Genomic DNA, 12,500 nt, shown 5'->3' on the forward strand with positions numbered 1-12,500 from the left:
GATGGAAGGAAGGAAGGAAGGAAGAAAGGGAGGAAGAAAAGATGGAATGATGGGAGGATGGAAGGATGGGAGGATGGATGAATGGAAGAAAGGAGGGAAGGTAGGAAGGAAGGTTGGAAGAAAGGGTGGAAGGATGGAAGGAAGAAAGGAAGGAAGAAGGGATGAAAGGATGGAAGTTAGGAAAGAAGTTAGGAAGGAAGGAAGGGTTGAAGGATGGAAGAAAGGATGGAAGGGATGAAAGGATGGAAGTTAGGAAAGAAGTTAGGAAGGAAGGAAGGGTTGAAGGATGGAAGAAAGGATGGAAGGAAATAAGAAAGGAAGGAAGGAAGGAAGGAAGGGTGAAAGGATGGAAGAAATGACAGAAGAAATGAAGAAAGGAAGGAAGGAAAGATGGAAGGATGGAAGGAAAGAAGAAATGAAGGAAGTAAGAGTGGAAGGATGGAAGAAAGGATGGAAGGAAGGAAGGAAGGAGGGAAGAAGAAAGGAGGGAAAGAAAGAAGGAAGGATGGAAGGGAGAAAGGATAGAAGAAAGGATGGAAGGGTAGAAGGAATGAAGAAAGGAAAGAAGGGTAGAAGGAATGAAGGAAGAAAGGATAGAAGAAAGGGTGGAAGGACAGAAGGAAGGATGGAAGGATGGAAGGATGGAAGGATGGAAGGACGAAAGGATGGAAGGAGAAGGAAGGAAGGAAGAAGAAAAAGAAAAAAGGAAGAATGGGAGGAAGAAGGGATGGAAGAAAATGTAGAAGAAAGAAAGGAAGGAAGGTAGACCAGAGGGAACCGGCTAGGATAGGGGTCGAGTGATGGGGGAGAGGAAGGAAGCTGGTTGGAGGAAACAAGATGACGGGTGTCGGGTCAACAGCCCCTTTAGGGCATAGACAGCAGACGACTTCATTCAGCTGAAGAGGGTCTGAAGAGGTTTTGAGACACTCAAACTCCTTGAGAAAACGAAGACTCGGGTGCACAATATCGTTTGTCTTTAACCAAAACAAAACCTACAAAATACGTAAGAATGAAGACATTATTCCGAAGAAAAATCAAAATTGGAAAAAAAAATATTAAGCAAATTGAAAGAAAAAGTCTTCTATAACAGACGCCTAACCTAACCATAGAGTACAAATCTGAAACAAAAATAATAATGCAGTCAAAGAAAAAAGAAAAGACGATGAGAGGGACGGAATAGAAACGGATAGAAGGGAGAAGGAGCTGGAATATATGGAGTCTTACTTAGCAAAAGTAGATTATTCGGCGCGCAATGGCCCTCGTTACGAGATGTCAACGAGGACGAGGAGAGGGACCGGGAGTGGTTCGAGGAGGGAGGAGGAGGAGGAGGAGGAGGAGGAGGAGGAGGAGGAGGAGTAGGAGGAGGAGGGGTAGAGGAGGAGGGGTAGAAGAGGAGAAGTAGAAGGAGGAGAGGTAGAACGAGGAAGGGAGAAGGTGGAGGAGGAAGAGGAGGGGGAGAAAGAGGAGGAGAGGTAGAACAAGGAGGGGGAGAAAGAGGAGAAGTAGAAGGAGGAGAAGGAGAAAGAGGAAGAGAGTTAGGAGAGGTAGAAGGAGAAGGGGGAAGGAGGAGGAGGGAGGAGGTGGAGAAAGAAGAAGAGGGGGAGGAAGAGGGGGAGAAAGAGAAGGAGAGGTAGAAGGAGGAAGGGAGAAGGAAGAGGAGGGAGGAAGGGAGAAGGAAGAGGAGGGAGGAGGTGGAGGAGGAAGAGGAGTGGGAGAAAGAGGAGAAGTAGAAGGAGGAGAGGTAGAAAGAGGAAGAGAGATAGGAGAGGTAGAAGGAGAAGGGGGAAGGAGGAGGAGGGAGGAGGTGGAGCAGGAAGAGGAGGGGAGAAAAAGGAGAAGTAGAAGGAGGAGGGGGAGAAAGAGGAGAGGTAGAAGGAGGATAGAGAGTAGGAGGGGGGGGAGGGAGGAGGTGGAGGAAGAAGAGGAGGGGGAGAAAGAGGAGGAGACGTAGAAGGAGGAAGGGAAAAGGAAGAGGAGGGAGGAAGGGAGAAGGAAGAGGAGGGAGGAGGTGGGGGAGGAAGAGGAGGGAGGAGGTGGGGGAGGAAAAGGAGGGGGAGAAAGAGAGGTAGAAGAAGGAGGGGAGAAAGAGGAGAAGTAGAAGGAAAAGAGGAAGAGAGGTAGGAGATAGATAGAAGGAGAAGGGGGAAGGAGGAGAAGGGAAGAGGAAGAGGAGGGGGAGAGAGAGAAGTAGAAGGAGGAGGGGGAGAAAGAGGAGAGGTAGAAGGAGGATAGGGATTAGGAGGGGGAGGGAGAAGGAGGAGGAGGAAGAGGAGGGGGAGAAAGAGGAGGAGAGGTAGAAGGAGGGGGAGAAAGAGGAGAAGTAGAAGGAGGAGGCGGAGGAAGAAGAGTAGTGGAAAGAAGAGGGGTAGAAGGAGGAGGAGAAGGAGGAGAAGGAGGAGGAGGGGAGGAGGAGGAGGAGGGGAGGAGGAGGAGGAGGGGAGGAGGAGGAGGAGGGGAGGAGGAGAAGGAGGAGGAGTAGAAGGAGGGGGAGAGATAGGGGTGAGAAAGAGGAGGGGAAGGGGTAGAAGGAGGAAAAACAGAAAGAGGGGTAGAAGGAGGAGGAGAAGGAGGAGGAGAAGGAGGAGGGGTAGAAGGAGGGGGAAAAGAGGAGGGAGAGAGATAGGGTGAGAAAGAGGAGGGAAAGGGGTAGGAGGAGGAGAAACAGAAAGAGGAGGGGTAGGAGGAGGAGAAAGAGGAGGAAGATGACAAGGGTAAAACAGGAGGAGGGGTGGGAGGAGGGGTAGGAGGAAGAGTAAGAGGAGGAGGAGGAGGAGGAGGAGCAGGAGGAGGAGTAAGAGGAGGTGGGGTGGAGGAGGAGGAAGAGTAGGAGGAGGAGGAGAATAAGGAAGACGAGACCAAGAGGAATGATAACAAGGAGGAAGAAGGGTACGAGGAAGAGAAAGAAGACGACGACGAGGAGTTGGAGAAGGACGGGAGGATTAAATACAGAGGACCAAGAGAAGGGGGAGGAAGAGAAACGGGAGAAAAAGGAGGAAGAGGAGGAGAAGAGAGAGGAGGCTGAAAAGGAGGAGGAGGAGAACTAGGACAAGAAGCGTCTGGATGAGGAAGTAAATAATGAGGGATGATGAAGAGAAAGAGGAGGATGAGGTGATGCGGAAGAGGAGAAGGAACAGGAAAATAGCTACTGGAGAGAGAAAGACTGAGCCAAGGAGGGGGTGGTTGGGGTGGGCGTGGTGGGGTTGATCAATGACAAATACGAAGATTCATGTTTCACAGTGAAGGGTGACGTGGCACGGGATGGGGTACTCCCCTCCCTCCTCCCCCCCACACACAGAGGAGATGGGGGAGGTAAAGGAGATGGAGTAGAAGGAGAGGTAAGGAGGAGGAGTTGGAGAGGAAAGGGAAAGTGGGGTAGGAGAGGAGGCTGGGAGAAGTAGGTGGGTAGAAAGAACGTGTGAGGGAGGAGGATGTGTGGGAGTAGGAGTAGGGGGAGGTGGGAAGGGGGTAACGGAGATGGATAAGAAGGGGAGGTGGGGAGGAAGTGGAGATGAGGTGGAGAGGAGTAGGGAGTCAGTGGCAGGGAACAGGAGGGCACGGGGGAGGGGGAGAAGGTAGGGAGAAGTAGGAGGTGGGGTAGGAAAAGGTGGGGGAGAAAGGGGATCTATGTAGGAAAAGCTGGGGAAGAAAGGAAAGTGGGGAGAAAGAGGACACGGGGGAGGAGGAGGACATGGGGGAGGAGGAGGACATGGGGGAGGAGGAGGTGGGGAGGAGGAAGAGCAGGAGAAAAAGGAGAAGTGGGAGGAGATGGAGAAGGAGATGGAGAAGGAATGAAGAACGAGATGGAGGAGGAGGAGCAATAGGAGGAGGAGGAACAATAGGAGGAGGAGAGGCAGCAGAAGTAGGAAGTGGGGGAGGAGACGAAGACGGAGGAGGAGGAGGAGGAACAATAGAAGGAGGAGGAACAGCAGTAGTAGGAAGTGGAGGAAGAGACGAAGGAGGAGGAGGAGGAGAAGGAGGAGGAGGAGAAGGAGGAGGAGGAGGGGCGGGGAAGGAAAGAAGGAAGGAAGAAGTAGGTCGAGACGACTGGATGTCAGTCCGAGAGGCGGGGAACACGTGTCGTCGTCCTTCGTTCGATTCTGTGTTGAACGAGGCTGTCACCAGAATCATTATCTGCGGTGACGACAGCAGAAAAAAAGGGGGGCGGAGAAGGAGGGAACGGGGGGAGAGTAGGAACGAGGGGAAGGAGGGAGAAGAAGGAGAGGAAAGAGGGAGAGGGAGGGGGAACGGGGGAGAAGGGAATGGGTGGAAGGGAAAGGGAGGATGGGAAGAGGGAGGAGGGGAGGAAGGGGAAGGAGGGAAGGAGGGGGAAACGGTGGGAGTGAGGGGGAACGGTGGGAGGAAGGAGGGAACGGGGGGAGAGAGGGCGGGAACAGGGGGTGACGAAGGGAAGGAGGGAGGGGAACAGAGGGAGGGGAACAGAGGGAGGGGAGGAACGGGGAGATGGGGGTCCAATTCGAGGATGTGGAAACAAAATGTGTGTGTGTGCGCGTGTGTATTCACTTGGTCTTTGGATCACGTGTTGGACTCGTGATCGACAGCTATTTCCCTCCCGGAAGAGAGCTCAGAGCTCGTATGACCGATCTATGGGTAAAGCTATGACCTTACACGCGCACACACACCCAACTCCCCGACCACGAGAGTTGGAGTAACGACTCGAAGCGCAGCGATACTGAAATAATTTCAGCCCTGGGCAGGATTCGAATCAGGTATCACTGGCACCACCGTAACAACATGCTGGTACTCTACCAACCGCGCCACCGAGTCGTGTGTGTGTGTGTGTGTGTGTGTGTGTGTGTGTGTGTGTGTGTGTGTGTGTGTGTGTGTGATTTACCATGGTCTTGGATCACGTGTTGGACTCGTGATCAACAGTTATTTCCCTCCCGGAAGAGAGCTCAATGTTCATATATGACCGATGTGTGGGTAATGCTGTGACCATACACGCACACACACACCCAACTCCCCGCCCACGAGAGTTGGAGTAACGACTAGCAGGGCAGCGATAATGAAATTATTTCAGCCCTGTGCGTGCGTGCGCGTGTGTGTGTGTGTGTGTGCGTGTGCTCATGTGTGTGTGTGTGTGTGTGTGTGTGTATGTGTGTGTGTGTGTGTGTGTAAAAGCGCATCTGTATGTGCATCTACACATGAGTGTATATATGTACGTATGTATATGTGCGTGCGTATGTGCATCTACACATGAGCGTATATATGTATGTATGTATGTGTATGTGCATCTACACATGAGCGTATACATGTATGTATGTGTGTGTGATTTACCATGGTCTTTGATTACGGGTTAGACTCGCGATCGACAGCTATTTCCCTCCCGGAAGAGAGCTCACAGTTCATATATGATCGATCTATGGGTAATGCTATGACCTTACATGCACACACACACCCAACTCCCCGCCCACGAGAGTTGGTGTAACGACTCGAAGCGCAGCGATACTGAAATCATTTCAGCCCTGGGCGGGATTCGAACCCGGATCGCCGTGGTGTTGGCCAGTAACTCTACAACTGCGCCACGAGTCGTGTGCGTATGTGTGTGTGTGTGTGTGTGTGTGTGTGTGTGTGTGTGTGTGTGTGTGTGTGTGTGTGTGTGTGTGTGTGTGCGTGTGTGTGTGTGCGCGCGCGTATGTATGTGCATCTAGAGATGAACGTATATATGTATGTGGAAGAAAAGGAAGCAATATTGACGAACAAATACTACTATACTAAATGGGCCTAGTTGGCTATCAAAAATGGGCCGACTTGGCACAGGCGATGGGCCGAGTTGGTTACATTGAATGGGCCGAGATGGTTATGGGCCGAGTTGGATCTATATCATGTGTATGTATGTGCTTACGTATGTGTGTACGAATGTATGTATGCATGCATGTGTGCATATATGCACACACGTATGTATGTATTATTCGTTACATTAACTATTTCGTGTGTATGTTGGCTGTAACGTCCAAAAAAGGACTGACAATTATGCACACAACTCAGTGCTAATCGAAGAAACAACCCATATATTGTATGAAGATTAACAGAATCAAATACAACTAAGGCTGAGAAATTACCTATGTTACTATGCCACGTTATTGTATCTATTTCATTATTTAGTTTTTGTATCGCATATTGTAGACAAATATATACAAATAATTTATAATTAATTCCAGGAATTGCCATACGTGACAACTGCACGCCACCCTTCCCGCAAAGCGACATTACGTCATCAACTCCAACCGTCATCCGCTATAGGTCTAGACTCGAGTAGGATACATAGATCTTAATATCATAATTTCTAAGACAATTATAACATCATAGCTCGCGAATGTCTCACCTGTTTTTCTCGGTGATTTCCAGAGTCCGATCGTTCTTAATTCTCCTCTTGACACAGCGTACAAACAATCTTCGTTGTAAATTGATGCACTAAATTTCAACCGATGTTTTCACTACAAATCGTGCACTGGAAATATCATTTCTCACCGTTCAAGTGAGGCAAATATTGCGATCTAAAAAGTATCGCTGCAGGTTACTGCTACCTATTCAAAACTAGAAACAGTAACCAATATTATGAGTCTATCAATATTCCTAAGATGTAATTTCTAATCAATAACATACCTTATTTTAAAGATAGGACCGAATTCAACAAAACATCAATTTATGTATTCCTCCGCCTGGGTTCAAAATGTCAAGTATCCTTGCTTATAAAGAAATTGTCGACAATATGGGTAGATTTCATTCTTATGCTAATTATTTGTATTTCTTATACATATTATATAATTGTGTTTTTATTTAATCTTATTTCAATCTAAATTAGTTAGATGTGATATTTTAATTATCAAAGTGAAAACAATTATTGGCCACTAAATATTTGGGAAAGCACATACAAGCATACTTACAAAGGATTACAAAGGATTACAAAGGCGGAGCATGCCGACAGGAGACCTTTTGGTCCATACCTAAGTCGGATGCGAAACAATTATAATAATGATAAATGGATACATAAAAAATATATAATAATATAAATAATAATAAATAAGATAAATAAATGCATAGGTATGATAATGATATATAAATAGATAAAAATATAATATAAATGATAATAAAATAAATAGATGCATAGGTATAGTTAAATAATAAACAAAGAGGTAAATAGTAAATAATAATAAATTGACAGACAACTAATAATAAATGAGAATCAAGCAAATAATAATTTAACAAACAGACAATAACAAACAAACAAATCATATGAAATAAATGGCAGTCATTACAGCATCTTCCTTGGGTGTTTATCTAAACGGATCCGTTTCAGTGGCAGAGTACTTCGTGTTTACCTTCAAATGCTTTAGCATCTAAAATCAGAACATAGAATAACATCAATATAGTTAATCTAAAACTCAATACTTGCTTCTAATCAAAAGAAAATTATATCATGATTGTTCAATGAAACAAAACACACACACACACACACACACACACACACGCACACACGATTCGATGGCCCAGTGGTTAGAGTTCCCGGCCGTCACTACGGCGGTCCGGGTTCGAATCCCGCCCAGGGCTGAAATCATTTTAGTATCGCTGCGCTGCGAGTCGTTACTCCAATTCTCGTGGGTGGGGAGTTCGGGGTGTGTTTACATGTAAAGGTGACAGCATTACCCATGGATCGGTCATGTATAAACTCTGAGCTCTCTTACGGGAGGGAAATAGATGTCGATCACGAGTCCAACACGTGATCCAAGACCATGGTAAAACACACACACACACACACACACACACAAACACACACACACACACACACACACACACACACACACACACACACAAACACACAAACACACACACACTTACATGAGCTGTGTTTTATTACAACCTTAGTTTTCAGTTTGTAACATCTTTATACCATCGTGTTCCTCTCTCATGGCGGCGTGATTGACGATGATCTTGGGTCACGTGCTGGACTCGTAACTGACACCTATAAGGCCCTGTTACACTAACGGTTTGAAATGCGGGGAAACCGCTGCGGAACCGCATAGTCAAGGAAATCTGCGCATTTGTGCGTGCGAACGCCTGCACTGCCATACACTGTAATTGAACCGCGACGGTTGGTACCGCTAGTGTGAACAGGGCCTCACCCTCCCGTATGAGTGCGACAAAGCTCATACAGTAGCTACATGCACATGCGTGTGATTCGCTACGGTCTCAGGTCATGTGATGGACTCGTGATCGGCAGCTATTACCCTCTCGGACAAGAGCTCAGAGCCCACATGTTGTATCTGCACATATCTTTTGATGTTTCTGAAGACAGGGGATTACGTGTTGGACTCGTGATCGACAGCTATTACCTTCCATGATGAGAGCTTATATAGCTCGATCTCTAGATAATGCTGTGACCTTACTTATGCACACACACACACACACACACACACACACACACACACACACACACACACACACACACACACACACACACACACACACACACAAACACACACACACAACTCCTTGCCCACCAGAGTTGGAGTACCGGCTCGCAGTGTATCACCTACCTCGCCCTCGACCCACAATGTCCACCGCACCAACCTGCAAAAATAAACAAATATATGAATAAAATAAAGTAATATCAAATAAATGAATAAATAAATAAATGGCAAATAAAAAATGAAAATAAAATACTGTAAATATAATCAAATGAATAGATAAATTGATAATAAATAATTAAATGAATAAATGAATAAATCAATAGAATATTCGTATGGGTACATACTTTCTAAGACATTTTTTCCTTCTTGCTTGTAGCCTAAAATATACTGTATATACAATACATACATATATATATATATATATATATATATATATATATATATATATATATATATATATATAATATACATGAGTATTATGAACATGAGCGCAAAAGGGTACAGGACCTCGGTTAGAAATGCGTCCCTCCTTGCAGTCATTGGCCCTTCATTCATAGGCTAAAGGCATCACTGAGATCCATGAATGGCACCATTGAAAACTCTTCTGCCCAGCAGACCTGTCATGTACAACTTCCATATAGCGAATGTAAACTTCCCTATACACACACATACACACACAGCTATTCATGCATATATGCTTTTGTATGGTAAGTAGGTCACCTTAGGGACTAGCGATTATGTGTGACATAGCTTCGGCGGCTCAAAGTTGATTAAAGATACATTGTCCAAGAATAGCTCTTTTGTTTTTCTTTTTCTCTCTTTTTTGTCTTTCACGGCTGTATCCGATGAGAAACGAGACGCGAAATTTAAATTCGGCTAAAACGGACCCCTGTAAATGTCACACACACACACACACACAGAGAGAGAGAGAGAGAGAGAGAGAGAGAGAGAGAGAGAGAGAGAGAGAGAGAGAGAGAGAGAGAGAGAGAGAGAGAGAGAGAGAGAGAGAGAGAGAGAGAGAGAGAGAGAGAGAGAGAGAGAGAGAGAGAGAGAGAGAGAGAGAGAGAGAGAGAGAGAGAGAGAGAGAGAGAGAGAGAGAGAGAGAGAGAGAGAGAGAGAGAGAGAGAGAGCTAGAGGGAGAGTAGTGGATGTCCGGAACAAATTGGACGAAACAATAGTGTGTGCAAGCACCATACAAGAACTTAAGAACCAACTAGATGTTGCGAGATACAAAGGTGGGTCACTACGAGCATAGCTCCCCTTCCCGTATAATACAACTAGGTAAATACAATCAGGTAAAAATGCATACACTCAAAGCAACATACATAAACATTCACACACACGAAGCAACATAAATGCACACACACACACACACACACACACACACACACACACACACACACACACACACACAAAGCAACATACACGAAGCAGCACACATAGGCACACGAAAAAATCATAAATAAAAAATATACATATTTCAACCGAGACTGACTATTCCATCGTCTGCCCCAAGGGAACGTCAATTCCAATCAGCAACCGTAAAGGCCTTTCCATTCTCCCCTTTACAATCAGCATCTCATAAAACGCGAGGGACATCATCTTTCCAATGCCATAATGCATGATTTTTTTTTATCAAATGACGCCAGACGATTTTATTAATCTCTGTTTCAGGTGTGAAGAAATTCAGAACCTGGCAGGAGTACCCAAGTCCCTAGACCTCCCCTATTCCCTCCCCTCTCCTTCCCCAACTCCCCTCACCTTCCCTCTTCCTCCTCCCCTTCCCTTCCCACTCCCCCTTTCCTTCCCTCTCACCACTCCCCTTCCTTCTTCCCTCACTCACCCTTCCCTCCTCCCACTCCCCTTCCCTCTTCCCCCCACTCGCCCTTCCCTCTTCCCACTACCCTTCCTTCTTCCCCCTCCCCCTCCCCTCCAAAAGAAACAACCGGGCCAGCAGGACCAACCGGGCCAGCAGGGCCAACCGGGCCAGCAGGGCCAACCGGGCCAGCAGGGCCAACCGGGCCAGCAGGGCCAACCGGGCCAGCAGGGCCAACCGGGCCAGCAGGGCCAACCGGGCCAGCAGGGCCAACCGGGCCAGCAGGACCAAATGGACGAGATTCTGACTGAGTTTGGGTTGGCCAATTCATGACCGTAAACATGATATCTAAAATTTGTATCCATTCATTCAGTAATACTCTCGTCTAGTCGTCTTAAGCATATTCACTATGATTTTCGCCAAACGATCTTATTATGTTAAGAGAGATGAAGAAAGAGGGAGACAAAGAGACAGACAGAGAGACAGACCGAGACAAAGACAGAGACAGACAGACAGACAGACAGACAGACAGACAGACAGACAGAGACAACGACAGAGACAGACAGACAGACAGACAGACAGAGAGTAAAGAGAGAGTAAAGAGAGAGAGAGAGAGAGAGAGAGAGAGAGAGAGAGAGAGAGAGAGAATAAGAGAGGGAGAGAGAGAAAGACAGAGACAGAGACAAACAGAGAGAGAGAGGCAGAAAGAGAGAGAGAGTAAAGAGAGAGATACTCACCAGTGTCGCCCAATTAGCAAGAACATTGACTTTGCTTAGAACAATTACAACTAAAAAAAATAGCTAAACAGGTTTGTCTAGATAAAGTCCCTAATCACCAGTAAACAGCGGACGTACACCAACTTTACACACCGAGTGTACAGCACATAAGTATGTAAATGAAGTCTGGGTTGGAACTCGGGCGTCGGTCCTTTGCCGCTCCTAACGTGGTGCAATTTGCATCAACTTCCTGAGGACTCGCACACTGGAAAGCAATTTTTTTTCTGTTTTTTTTTTTCTGTCTTTTGCTCTCTTTTATTTTTGGGGGTTGTTGGTTGGTTTTAGTGGTTTTTGGTTTTTGTTTGTTTTTGTTTGTGTGTGTGTGTGTGTGTGTGTGTGTGTGTGTGTGTGTGTGTGTGTGTGTGTGTGTGTGTGTGTGTGTGTGTGTGTGTGTATGCGTGTGTGTGTGTGTGTGTGTGTGTGTGTGTGTGTGTGTGTGTGTGTGTGTGTGTGTGTGTGTGTGTGTGTGTGTGTGTGTGTGTGTGTGTGTGTGTGTGTGTGTGTGTGTGTGTGTGTGTGTGTGTGTGTGTGTGTGTGTGTGTGTGTGTGTTTCTAAGGCGTTTGTGTCGATTTTGCATGCAAGTTGGGTAAAGTTGCGACTAACTGTACAAAAAAAGAAACTAAGAAAATAAGAAAGAAAAAAGAAAGCTAGGAAGGAACAACGAAAATAAGACAACGAATGACAAAAGACAGAAAGAAAAACGAAGGAAAAAGTAAGAAAAAGATTAAAGAAAGAGACAAATAAAAAGGAAAAAAGAAAAAAGAATTGGGAAAAAGAGAAAGAAAAAAGAAAAAAAAATGAACGAGAAAGAAAATCCACACCGAGACAGAAGTCGTCAAAGATTATCTAGATCACTGTATATTTATTTATTCATTCATTTATTTATTTATCTATTCATTTATTTATTCCTTTATTTGTTTACTTATCTATTCATTTATTTATTCATTTATTTGTTTATTTATTTATTTGCTTATTTATTTACTTATTCATTTATTATTATTTTCTAGTTTGGTTGTTTGGCTTCGAGCTGCAGAGTACAAGGCTGATAATCTTAACTGAGCCTAGCAACGCGTTGACTGACCCAAATGAGATGATGATGCCAGGAGGGAGGTGGTAGTAAGAGGAGGCTAATAACAATCGCACCGAGGAAAATGTACCTTAAGCAGAAGTCCATTAAGATGCAAGGTAACACGAGGAATCCATCCCACAGACACACATAAAAAAGTGTAACACACACACACACACACACACACACACACACATATATATATATATATATATATATATATATATATATATATATATATACATATATATATATATATATATATATATGCTGGTACATTGTGACAAGTTGATGAAGGTGGAAAAAGAAGTCATGGGTCTAGTTCCGAGTTCCTGAGTTTATTCCTGACCGGAATAAGTTTAATAAGTTTATTCCTGACCGGTTTCGCTCTATAGAGCGAAACCGGTCAGGA

This window comes from Oratosquilla oratoria, chromosome 5 (genome assembly GCF_046742065.1).
Source record: "Oratosquilla oratoria isolate Oo_2021 chromosome 5, ASM4674206v1, whole genome shotgun sequence".
Classification (NCBI taxonomy): Eukaryota; Metazoa; Arthropoda; class Malacostraca; order Stomatopoda; family Squillidae; genus Oratosquilla; species Oratosquilla oratoria.